The sequence below is a fragment of the Herpailurus yagouaroundi genome, unplaced genomic scaffold (genome assembly GCF_014898765.1).
Source record: "Herpailurus yagouaroundi ecotype Mexico unplaced genomic scaffold, PumYag 162, whole genome shotgun sequence".
NCBI lineage: Eukaryota > Metazoa > Chordata > Mammalia > Carnivora > Felidae > Herpailurus > Herpailurus yagouaroundi.
Window position 1 is genome coordinate 58,133,027 of NW_024412403.1, and position 13,667 is coordinate 58,146,693.

The following is a 13,667-nucleotide window of genomic DNA, read 5'->3' on the forward strand; positions in this document are numbered from 1 at the left end:
TCCATGTGCACTCGAGAAGAAAGTATATTCTGTTGCTTTGGGATGCAGAGTTCTAAATATATCTGTCAAGTCCATCTGATCCAATGTCTCATTCAGGGCCCTTGTTTCTTTATTGACCGTGTGTCTAGATGATCTATCCATTGCTGTAAGTGGGGTGTTAAAGTCCCCTGCAATTACCACATTCTTCTCAATAAGGTTGCTTATGTTTATGAGTAATTGTTTTATATATTTGGGCGCTCCAGTATTCGGCGCATAGACATTTATAATTGTTAGCTCTTCCTGGTGGACAGACCCTGTCACTATTATATAATGTCCTTCTTCATCTCTTGTTACAGCCTTTAATTTAAAGTCTAGTTTGTCTGATATAAGTATGGCTACTCCAGCTTTCTTTTGGCTTCCAGTAGCATGATAAATAGTTCTCCATCCCCTCACTCTCAATCTAAAGGTGTCCTCAGGTCTAAAATGAGTCTCTTGTAGACAGCAAATAGATGGGTCTTGTTTTTTTATCCATTCTGATACCCTATGTCTTTTGGTTGGCGCATTTAATCCATTTACATTCAGTGTTATTATAGAAAGATGTGGGTTTAGAGTCATTGTGATGTCTGTATGTTTTATGCTTATAGTGATGTCTCTGGTACTTTGTCTCACAGGGTCCCCCTTAGGATCTCTTGTAGGGCTGGTTTAGTGGTGACAAATTCCTTCAGTTTTTGTTTGTTTGGGAAGACCTTTATCTCTCCTTCTATTCTAAATGACAGACTTGCTGGATAAAGGATTCTCGGCTGCATATTTTTTCTGTCTAGCACACTGAAAATCTCGTGCCAATTCTTTCTGGTCTGCCAAGTTTCAAAAGAGAGATCAGTCACGAGTCTTATAGGTCTCCCTTTATATGTGAGGGCACGTTTACCCCTTGCTGCTTTCAGAATTTTCTCTTTATCCTTGTATTTTGCCAGTTTCGCTATGATATGTCGTGCAGAAGATCGATTCAAGTTACGTCTGAAGGGAGTTCTCTGTGCCTCTTGGATTTCAATGCCTTTTTCCTTCCCCACTTCAGGGAAGTTCTCAGCTATTATTTCTTCAAGTACCCCTTCAGCACCTTTCCCTCTCTCTTCCTCCTCTGGGATACCAATTATGCGTATATTATTTCTTTTTAGTGTATCACTTAGTTCTCTAATTTTCCCCTCATACTCCAGGATTTTTTTATCTCTCTTTTTCTCAGCTTCCTCTTTTTCCATAACTTTATCTTCTAGTTCACCTATTCTCTCCCCGCCTCTTCAATCTGAGCTGTGGTGGTTTCCATTTTGTTATGCATTTCATTTAAAGCGTTTTTCAGCTCCTCGTGACTGTTCCTTAGTCCCTTGATCTCTGTAGCAAGAGATTCTCTGCTGTCAGCTATACTTTTTTCAAGCCCAGCAATTAATTTTATGACTATTATTCTAAATTCACTTTCTGTTATATTATTTAAATCCTTTTTGATCAGCTCATTAGCTGTTGTTATTTCCTGGAGATTCTTCTGAGGGGAATTCTTCCGCTTGGTCATTTTGGATAGTCCCTGGCGTGGTGAGGACCTGCAGGGCACTTCCCCTGTGCTGTGGTGTATAAATGGAGTTGGTGGGCAGAGCCGCAGTCAGACCTGATGTCTGCCCCCAGCCCACCGCTGTGTCCACAGTCAGACTGGTGTGTGCCTTCTCTTCCCCTCTCCTAGGGGCGGGATTCACTGTGGGGTGGGGTGGCCTGTCTGGGCTACTTGCACACTGCCAGGCTTGTGATCCTGGGGATCTGGCATCTTAGCTGGGGTGGGTAGGCAAGGTGCACAGGGGCAGGAGGAGCAGGCTTAGCTTGCTTCTCCTTAGGTGATCCACTTCAGGAGGGGCCCTGTGGCAGCAGGAGGGAGTCAGATCCGCTGCCGGAGGTTTGGCTCCGCAGAAGCGCAGAGTTGGGTGTTTGCGCGGAGCGAGCAAGTTCCCTGGCAGGAACTGGTTCCCTTTGGGATTTTGGCTGGGGGATGGGCGGGGGAGATGGTGCTGGCGAGCGCCTTTGTTCCCCACCAAACTGAGCTCTGTCGTCCGGGGGCTCAGCAGCTCTCCTTCCCTTTGTCCTCCAGCCTTCCTGCTTTCTGAGCAGAGCTGTTAACTTATGACCTCCCAGACGCTAAGTCGCGCTTGCTGTCGGAACACAGTCCGTCAGGCCCCTCCGCTTTTTGCAAGCCAGACTCGGGGGCTCTGCTTGGCCGGCGAGCCGCCCCTCCACCCCAGCCTCCTCCCGCCGGTCCGTGGAGCGCGCACCGCCTCTCCGCCCTTCCTACCCTCTTCCGTGGGCCTCTCGTCTGCGCTTGACTCCGGCGACTCCGTTCTGCTAATCCTCTGGCGTTTTTCTGGGTTATTTAGGCTGGTGTAGGTGGAATCTAAGTGATCAGCAGGATGCACGGTGAACCCAGCGTCCTCCTACGCCGCCATCTTCCCTCTCTCTCCGAAAAAACCTTTAATATACATTTTCAAATTATCTCATTAAAAATTACGCTTGCAAACACGCAGGATTTTCCAAATTCAAGAAGCAAAGACAAAATTTATATTACTTTATGTGTTTAATTTTGCATTTTTTAAAAAAATTCCAGTGAAGTAGAACATTTCTTTCAAACAATTATTGGCCACTGTTTTCTGTGGCAATGTGATGTGCAAACTTTAGTCTTAATGCTCACGTAAAAACGTGTTGATTAATTTTGTGTGTATTTGAACATATACACTTATATATGATATATATTTTCTGCCCTTGCTTTGGCAATCAATGTTATTTTGATATTGATTTGCATGATACAGTTAGTTAATTTTCATTATTTTATACTATTATTCTGTATGACTACATCTCAATTATTCATTTCTCTTATCAATGGTTTTTTAGGGTTTTTATTTTTAATTTTTTTGTTATCAACATAATTGCTGTAAGCATGCTTATCTCTTTACACTGTGAGCAAAATTTTACTATGGGGTATGTCGATAAGTGAAATTACTGGATTTACTAGTTAGAAGGGTCAGCATAACACAACAGTTAAGAAGATGAACTCTGAAATTGGACTGCCTGAATTCAATTCTGGGTGTACCAGTTAGATGGTTTTGATCTTGGTCAAGGTACCCAACCTCTCTGTGTCAGTTCCTTCATATATAAAGTGATTAAGATTGCGGTACATACCTCACAACTTTACAGATAGTATTTGTACAGTTAGGAAAATAGGTGGAACATAGTAAACATTCCACAATCTTTATTACATCTCCAACAGTAGGAGATAATAAATTATTTCCCTAAGTGGTCATATGAATTGATACTTCCACAGTGGTGCATATGAGTTCATGCACAATATTGTTGAACTTTTGTCCAAGATTATTAATTGCAAATAGTGATAGTTTTCACTGTTGCTGTCATATAGCACTTGATTGTATCTTTATATCTCAGTTTCATGATTCTCCTCTCGAAGGAATTTTAGATTGTTCTCAATCTAATCTCACTATCATAAACCTCACTGCTGTGAACATTCCTGTGTGTGACTCCTGGTTCCCATGGGAAAAAGTTTCCCCCCTGGTATACGCAAAATATAGGTATCTCAAAGATAAGAATATATCTGAAATTTGAGAGTAAATCTATTACAGAGACCTAGATAATGTATCTATATACAAGATTTAGCCTCTAATATCCAATTCCAGAAGACTTCTAGAATTCCTCTCCCTACCACAAATTAGTCTCGATAGACACAGTATGCCCAAGACGTAAAAACTAATTAGTTTTCTCTCCTGAGAAGGGATTCAGTTGTGGCTGAATCCTGGGAAGGAATGAAGGCTTTGAAAGAAGAACTTCAGAAACGGAGTAATAAGTGCCACAGCATGCCCATAAAATGTATCTATCATGGATGGATAAATGTGTTCAATAGCCTCAGGGTTGCAGAGCTGCATTAGCCCTCCACCAGCCATAGTTGCTGATCGATCCTTGGACGGACAGCAGCACCAAAGCACCACAGAATAAAGCAAAGATTCTAAGGTTATTTCAGAAGGTGCGGGTAAGGTACATGCAGCATCTGAGACTGAGAAAGAAAAAAATGATATTGTTGTCTGCCTTCCCTCCCTGCTGGGATGACACCAATCATCCTCAATTTCTTGCCCTTTTATTTAGTCACTTCTTTAGTATTCATCTCTAATAATATGTAACCACAACCTGTCATTACAATCAAAGGACAAAATCAAACATAAAAATGTGAATAGAGGCTACATAAAAAAAAGAGTCCATTTGCTCATCACGGGAACCCCTGGCAGCTGCCTTAGTTCACATTTGGCTCCATCATCTCATTTGCTTTTCCTCAGCCTAGGATTCTCACCCTTTCTTCTGCAATGACCACAGGCATGGGCCCTTTCCACCTCGGCACCTACAAGGTGGGAAAAGAAAGGCCACGGGTGCAAATGACCTTTTAAATAATTACTAACTCTAAAAAAAAAATGGCGAGAATCTCCCACAGGATTAGAGACCACAGTATGTCTTGCAACTTAATTCAGACCTAGGCAGAAATAAATCCAGAATAAAAACGTCAATTTTTACAAATACTGGAAATTTAATACAAAGTTAGTCCTTGTCTACAAAGTGCTTGAGCTCAATGCTGTCAAATTTCCCATAGTTATAATGCTAGAAGTTTTTTTAAGGGATAAAACCCACTTAGTTCATGTTAACATGGCCTAAAGCAACATCGAAAAGTGAAATGAGCACCAGAATGGAAGTCAGGAGGCATGGCTGATCTTTTATAGGCTGTGTTACTTTAGACCAGTCACTAAATTGTCTGATTTTATATTCTCACTTTGGTGAGATAATAATAAGCATGTAACTCCATAATTATTTTCACTCAATAACCTGAATTGTTGCCTCCTTGATCCTTGCAGGAGGGCAAATGGGCAGAAGTCTAGAATGCTCCCGTCCAGATTAACCAGAGCTAGTTTGATCTGTTTCATATATTGGATTAGATGATCACTAAGGTGCTTTTCATCGCCTCTAAATCACTTTAGAAAACAGCTATTGTCCTCAAACCTGGCTGCAAATTGGAATCTTCTTGGGAACTAAAACAATCCCAGTGCCCAGAACACACCCTCAGAGATTGTGACTTAATTGGCCATGCTGAGGCCATGCCAGGAGTATTTAAAAGCTCCCCAGGGAATTCTTTGCAACTAGGGTCAAGAAACCCTGCTCCCAGGGTTTATGCATACATGACTGGCTTGGGACTCCTCCTGGTTTGTCCTTTTACATTAGTCCACATGCCAAACACCCAAAATTATTCAGTCGGCAAGAAATGAGGCAGCAGACTTGAAAGAAATTGAATAAATATTTCCTCTATTTTTTAATCTCTCTGGCTAGACTTTTCATGGACATAGATTGTTATAAAGTGAGCCTTAGCAGCAGAAGCTGGTGTATCCCTAGGCCACTGAGATGGTGAACAAGGGACTATCTGTCTGGGAAAAGCTAGACTAGGATGAATAGATTCAATGAACTTCAGTGCACTTGGTGGAAATTTGGTAAAGCTTTCAGAAAACCTGCAGGCTTCCTAAATCAATATCCCAGGACAGGTTTCAGCGATAACCATGCCAATCTTTCCTACCATGTGTGGGTGAAGCAAGTATCCATGTATTAGTGGCAGTTCCGTTCTCATTCAATATACACCTGGTCTGTCCCTGGTTCAACAGCTGTGGCCACTCAGCTGATTCCTGTTGGCTCTTTTCAGCTCCAGACTTTGTGACCTCAAAAAAAATCTGTCTTCTGTAGATACATAGCAACCTGTTCATTAGCTCTACTAACATTCTTTCCAAGACGCGGGATCAATCTGCATTTCATATATTACAGAGATGCTCTTTGCAAAATTTGCATCAGAAAGCTGAGTTAATTCCATTTCTATTGCCAAAAATGCAAAAATTTATTAATCCAATTTAGGCAAAAGTGAAGAAACAACAAAAATTTCTTTGTAATATGAATGTACCTATTATTAAAACAAGCTTGATTAAAAGAAAAGCTGGCTTTTCATTACACTGTGAAAGCATACTCATAAGTGATAAGTGCGAATAATAATTTACTATTATTAATACGTATTACCATATATTAATTATCCATAACCTTATGTATATAATCTGAAAAATGGCTTTATAAAAGTAGATAGATGATAGCTAGAGATTGATAGATATTCATAAATGGGGTGAAAATGGCAGATAATATCATTAAAATTGAATAGTCTGGCAATGGCAAAAAACAGAATTATATCAGACACCAGTGCAAAAAACCTTGCTTTAAATCAGAAGCTACTTTCGGGCAATGATTGGGCCTTGTTAGAGATTGGTACATACAACGTCAATTTTTTTAGTTAACATCTAAATGCTCACATTTTAAGGTAAATTGTCGACGGGGAGGAAAATGTGGTGTCTCCTCTTTATTTGAGAATATAAGTGGAGGAAAAAAGCATGAAATAATAATAATAAATTAAACAAATAAAAAGCATAATAATAATAATGGCTATTACTTAAAATCACTATGTATTAATAGATATATGTTTCACATATCTGACCTCATTGACTCATGGAAGATGTATATTACCATCCGTGTGTTACAGGTGAAGAAACTGTCTCTTACATGTGAAATAACTAGCCCAACAGCATAGGAGTCCTAAATGACAGAGATAAGCTCGAACCCTGCACTGTTTTTACTCTATGTAGGTGTTAACATACATAATTATTAGAATGCATTCCAATTGATACACAAACCTAGGAAATGTTCTCCACAAATGGCACCGGTATTCACCCAGCTAGACACATGGAAGCCATCCTGGCCTCACACCCATGTCTAATTAGGCCATCAATTCCAACCATTTCCCCTTCTAAATAGCTCTCATATCCATCTCTTAATTTCTATCTCACTTACATGCGTAAGTTCAAGCCTTAAGCAATTCTCACCTAGATTATTCTCATCATTCTTTCATCCATTCTTTTCCTTCCTATGTGAAAGATCTATCTAAAAGGCTAGTTTAGCAGTGCCTGGGTGGATCAGTCGGTTGAGCATCTGACTTCGGCTCAGGTCATGATCTCACAGCTTGTGAGTTCGAGCCCCACGTTGGGCTCTGTGCTGACAGCTCAGAGCCTGGAGCCTGCTTCGGATTCTGTGTCTCCCTCTCTCTCTGCCCTTCCCCCACTCACACTCTGTTTCTCTCTCTCAAAATAAATAGACATTAAAAATAAAAAAATAAAATAAAAGACTAGTTTGATCAGTTACATTCCTGTGATTCTACAGGATATATAGTATATACTATAATCCAGCAACTCCACTTCTGTGGATAATAACGAACAGAAATGCATTCCTCTATTCACCAAAAGACATATACTCAACATGCGTAACATCTCTATACAAATAAGCTAAAAATTAGAGACTACCTAAACGTCTACCTTTAGGATGGATGAAAAGATTGTGGCATATGAACACAATGAAATATTATACAGCAATGTGAAAAAGCAAACTAAAGTATATAGCAATAAGATGCTTGTATGTATAAGCATTCAATCAGAATTCAAAAACGTGTGAAACTCTTAGAAGTCAACCGTGGTTACTCATGGGAATTTGGGATAGGATCTGGGAGAGGGGGGTGGCAATGTTCCATGTCTCTACCTAGGTCCTGGTTACATGTAAGTGTTCGTATGAATTTCTACAAAGACAATTAACATGCATAAATGTTTACTTTTCACTGTATGTGTTATATGTCAGTAAAAAATAAAAAGAACAAAAGAACAGAAATGATTTGATCATTCTCCATTGCCTTTCATCTTTCACTTCTCTCCTATATTTGTCTGTGTTAGTCAATTAATCTATTTCCCCAGAGAAATAGAATCAATAAAATGTATAGAGAAAAAGAGTTCAAAGAATTGGCTCATGCAGTTATGGAGCCTTGGAAAGTCCAAAATCTGCAGGGTAGGCCGGCAGGCTTGAGACCAGGAAGGAGTTGCCATTTGAGTCCAAAGATGGTTTGTGTTAGAATTCTCTTTTCTTCAAGGGAGGTCACTTTTTTTTTTTTTTCAACGTTTATTTATTTTTGGGACAGAGAGAGACAGAGCATGAACGGGGGAGGGGCAGAGAGAGAGGGAGACACAGAATCGGAAACAGGCTCCAGGCTCTGAGCCATCAGCCCAGAGCCCGACGCGGGGCTCGAACTCACGGAGCGCGAGATCGTGACCTGGCTGAAGTCGGACGCTTAACCGACTGCGCCACCCAGGCGCCCCAAAGGGAGGTCACTCTTTTTTTAATTAAGGCCTTCAACTGATTGGATGAAGCCCACCCATGTTACGGAGAGTACCCTGCTTTACTTATAGTGTAGTGTGCTGATTTAAACGTTAATCTCATCTAAAAAGTACTTCCACAGAAACATCTAGAATAATGTCTGGCCAAAAATCTGGGTACTATGGCCTAGTCAAATTGACACATGAAATTAACTATCACAGTACCTACTCTCTTCTAAGCCATATTGAATTACTTGGAGATCCTCAAATACACCCATCTCTGTAATATCTTTCTATTAGCACATTTCTCCCCCCTAGGAATTTCTCCCGAAGCCTTTGCTTTCTCACTTTCTTATTCCCCTTTTCTGCTTCATTGATTCCCACTCATTCTTCAAGTCATAGTTCAGTTATTACTTCCCCTGGAAAGTCTTTCTGACCCTCTACTTTTTGTTTTGTCTTACTCTGCCATAAAGCTTACCACCACAGGCAATATTCTACCCATTGTTCTAGTTCTCTCTTTCTCCCTCTAAATCATTGAGTTTTGTAGAGGCCAAGACAGCACATACACCCCTAATTAAAATCAGAAGCACCTAGGGAGAGTTAGTTTGGGTCCAGCATGCTATGCAGACACAGATGACTACATCTGATTAAACGAAGTGAATGAATATATAAATAGGATTTGTACCTGCTATCACAGATTTTGTACAGTGTTATTGCTATACAGAGTTTTGGCCTCACCACCACCCCATACTTAGTCTTTCCATTTTTAGCTCACAATATTGCAAATGTCTAAGGCTAACCTCATACCATACTAAAACCATCACTTGATTCAGTCATCAGTGAAATCAAATACACATATCCTGATCACTTGTTTTTAAGATGATCATATTGTTACTCAAAATAACTGATTATACCATTGAAGTTTCAATATAAATTTCCAATTACTCCAGCACATGTAATCCTATCAAATTGGGAGGTAATTAGCATAAATTCATATCATTGGAGTTTTTATATCCAAGATGGAATTATGTCACAGACTTAGATGGAATGATCACTCGCTCAAGTTTTTTCCCCGAACAGTGGTAATTACTGGTTTGTACCCCATTCATTCCTCACAATTTCTGAGCAAATTAAGCTGCTTTAGGTCTTCCTATCCCTCTCCCAGCACCTCATTAAGGATATCTTTGTTTTTGTATTTAATGTAAAACGTAGTCCATAGGCTTTAATGAGGAATTTGTTCAAAAAGTCAAAAGGTCAAATTTAATAGCGATGTTGCTTTTATAAATTGTCACTTCATGCAAATTATGCTCTGCTCTGAAAATGCCCAAATTGAAGAAAATATTCATTTGCTTGCTGAATAAAATCTAATATTTCATTACTTAAAAATGCAGCTTATTACCAGCTCTTAAATCCATTTCTTTTTATAAATTAATTTAAACTTTCCAAAGTCCAAGAAGGTGTTTACCAAAAGAAATTCTGTGCTCAAACACCCTTCGTGAATGCTACATGCCACAGTACATCAAATCGATCAGATACACAACACATATTTTTTCTTAAATTTTTTGAAAAGTGCTGCTTTAAGGAAATCTGTTCAACCTAGTATTTTCTAAACCTATCCTGACCACAGAATATATGCAATTTTTAGCCCAAATAAACTATTGTATTCATTTATTTACTTTAAAATTTTATCATTACTAGTTAGCACTAATTTTCACTAATTTTTATTAATTGTTATAATGGCTTTCTCTGTGCAGAGCACTTATCTAGCATGGAAAATACAGAAAAGGATAAGCCATGAATACTAAACACAGGTGCAATAGAGAGAGAGAGAGAGAGAGAGAGAGAGAAGATGCATGATAATATTATAAACTCAAACAGACTTGCATTTAAACTTCAGATCTGCCACTTAAGAATTTTGCAAACTTGGGCAACAATATTTAAATAATTTTTATATAAATGTCTTCCTCTGTAAAATGAGGATAATAATGTGTACTTCATACTGTTATTGTAGGGATTAAATATTGAGTATAATATATTTAATACAGTATATGGTACATAGTAAGTGCTCAATAAATGGCACCGATCATGATAGTCCAAAAATGGAGGAGGAGAGGCAAAGAAGCAAAAGGATAACATGAGAGATTTTGTTAAAGGTCAAATTAATTATATAGTTACTCTGATCAACTGTGGAAAAGATCAACAAAGATGGATGAAATAAATTAACCAGAAGAACCAATTTACAAGTTAGGTAGAGATTTGTGGTTTATATTCACATTCTACCATATATATATATATATATATATATATACACACATATATATTCCTATTTTATTTTATTATTTTATTTTATTTTAGAGAGAATGCATGCAAGTGGGGGGAGAAGAGAAGAGGGAGAAAGAGAGAGAGAGAGAGAGAGAGAGAGAGAGAGGATCTTAAGCAGACTCCCCACTCAGGGCAAAGCCCCATGGGGGGCTCAATCACCTGACCCTGGGATCATGACCTGAGCTGAAATCAAGAGTCAGATGCTCAACCAACTGAGGCACCCAGGCCCCCCTATCTTCTCCTATTTGAATGCTGTGTTGATGCTAACAATTTTCATTATATTTTTTTCTTTTATTATCATTATGTAAATTGTTACATGATATGAGACTTAAAACAAGCAGGTAGGGCAACTCTATTTCTGTTTTATAGAAGAAGCTGCAGACAAGAAAATAGCCAGTCAGAAACAGAGAATCTCCTAGTTCATGACTAGGGCTCATCTCTTAGACTTCACTAATTTCAGAATCTAATTCTAGCCCCACAACACAGATCCCTTACCTTAACCTTATTCTCCTATCTCAGGACAAAATAGCATGACTTTCAACTATTTGATGACAAGATTTTTTTAAGGCATCACATCTAATTAACTTTGTAAAGAGTAAATATCTGTAAGGGTCAGAATATTTTAAGCTTTGCAGGCCATCTGGTTTCTGTCACAAATACTGAACTCTGCCATTTTAGCAAAAGAGCACACACACAGCATCACCACCATCACCACCACAAGCTGTTATTAATATGATCTTGAGCTTAAAAAAGAATTGTTTAATTGCGCAATGTCTTTATTTCTTCTGAGGAATATGTTGCTGGCATACTGTTTTGGGTTTTTTTTAAGTTAATGAGTATTTACTACCTCTATGACTACATTTATTATCTTCCCTTATTTTAGTTTCAGGGATGTGATTTTTTTTTTATATTAGTCCTTCCTGGGATTTGCTAAACTTGTTAAATTATGGGTTTTCATTCATTAGTTTTGGAAAACTCTTGACCATTCTTTCTTCAGAAATTGCTTCTTTCCATTTCCTTATCTCTTTTCCATCTACCATTCTACTTAAACATGTGTTGGACCTTTTCACATATTCCATAGGCTCTTACCTTTTATTTTGTATTTTCTTCCTTTTAGTCTCTCTTTAATTTTGAAGTTTTCTCTGGTCCTGAATTTCTGTTCCTTACTACTCTCCTCTTTTGTATCAAGTGTGTAGTTACATCACTTTTTAAATCAGTGCCTAATAATAATTATAAACTGATAATTTGTGGATCTGTTTATGTTGTCTGTTTTTCTTTATTGGTTTTCCGTCTATCTGGTCTTCCTTCCTGAAATGCATGGCTATTTTGAATAAAGGATAGAAGGAGAAGAGAGAAAATGGAAAGAGTAACAGTAGAGATTTTGGGGATTTTTATCTTCTTTCAAAGGGAATCTAATTTTGTTCTGGAAGGCGCACTGAGTATGATCTGAAACTATGGAAAATATAGATTGAGACTCAGAGATACGTTAACCGAAAAAAAAATAAGCCACATTAATTCCATACTAACTCCTTAGCCATCACTAGATGAGGCTGCTGTGGGAAAGTCGAATATTCAGAGCTTGCAGTTTCCCCACACATGAGACAAATGAATTCCCTCAGGAAGACCAAAATCTTTGGCAGAAAGTCACATAGATTTTCAACATGAGTGTATTGGGGTAATTGGTGTGACACCAAAGGTGTATGCTATGACTTCTCTCCAAGACCTTGGGTCCTCAAGTTCTTTCTGACTTGGAACTACTTCCTTCATGGGCCTTCAAACACTTACTGTTTTCTTATGTCTTATAATATCTTTTTCACATACTCATCCCAGCTTTAATCATTTTCTTGGTAGGAAAGAAAAATAGCAGTCAGAATAGCTAGAAGTAGGGGCGCCTGGGTGGCTCAGTTGGTTAAGTGACCAACCTCGGCTCAGGTCACGATCTCATGGTTTGTGAGTTCGAGCCCCGCATCAGGCTCTGTGCTGAAAGCTCAGAGCCTGGAACCTGCATCTGATTCTGTGTCTCCCTCTCTCTCTGCCCCTCCCCCACTCGTGCTCTGTCTCTGTCTCAGAAATAAACATAAAATTTTTAAAAAAAGAATAGCTAGAAGTAGAAGTCCGCTGCTCCTTTTGTTTTTAATTTAAAATTTTTTAACATTTATGTATTTTTGAGACAGAGAGAGAGCAAGTGGGGGAAGGGACAGAGAGAGAGTGGGACATAGAATCCAAAGCAGGCTGCAAGGTTTGAGCTGTCAGCACAGAGCCCTATGCAGGGCTTGAACTCACGAGCTGGGAGAGATCGTGAGGTGAGTCAAAGTCAGATGCTTAGCCAACTGAGCCCCCCAGGAACCCCTTGTTTTTAATTTAAAATATAAACAGTGCTTGCATCCTCAGCATATATATACTAAAATTGGAATGATACAAAGATTAGCATGGCCTCTGAACAAGGATCACATGCAAATTCATGAAGCCTTCCCTATTTTTAAAATAAATAAACAAGCTTTTGTGATATAAACAGTGAGAGGCACCTGGGTGGCTCCATTGGTAAATCTTCGGATTTTTTAATTTGACTCAGGTCATGATCTCAAGGTCGTGAGATCAAGGTTGGGCTGTTGGGCTCTGTGCTAGGCATGGAGCCCTCTTGGGATTCTCTCTCTCTCTCTCTCTCTCTCTCTCTTCCCCTTTCCTCTGCTCATGCTGTCTCTGTGTCTCTTTAATAAAGGGGGGAAGGAAGGAAGGAAGGAAGGAAGGAAGGAAGGGTAATGTAAACAGTGATACAGAAGCTTCAGAATACTGAGAGATGAGTCCATGATGCCTTCTATAAAGTAATCCTGCAAAAGATGAGGTTTGAGGCTCAACAAAAATGAAAAAGTGGAGAAAATTCCCAAATATTTTGAAACCAAATAGTACATCTCTACAATAACACATGGGTTAGAGAAGGAATCAAAAGGAAAATTAGAAAGTGTTTTGAGTTGAATGAGAATGAAAATGAATTGAAATTTGTGAAATTCAGTTAAAGCATTGCTTAGAAGGAAAATCATAGGGCCAGATGATTATGTTAGAAGAGAAGAAAGATTT

At 38.8% G+C, this 13,667-nt stretch overlaps 1 pseudogene; it reads left to right on the plus strand.

Moving 5' to 3' along the window:
• Positions 1-12,973: 12,973 nt before the first annotated feature.
• On the plus strand, positions 12,974-13,073 carry LOC121036604 (uncharacterized; annotated as a pseudogene).
• The last annotated feature ends 594 nt before the right edge of the window (positions 13,074-13,667 follow it).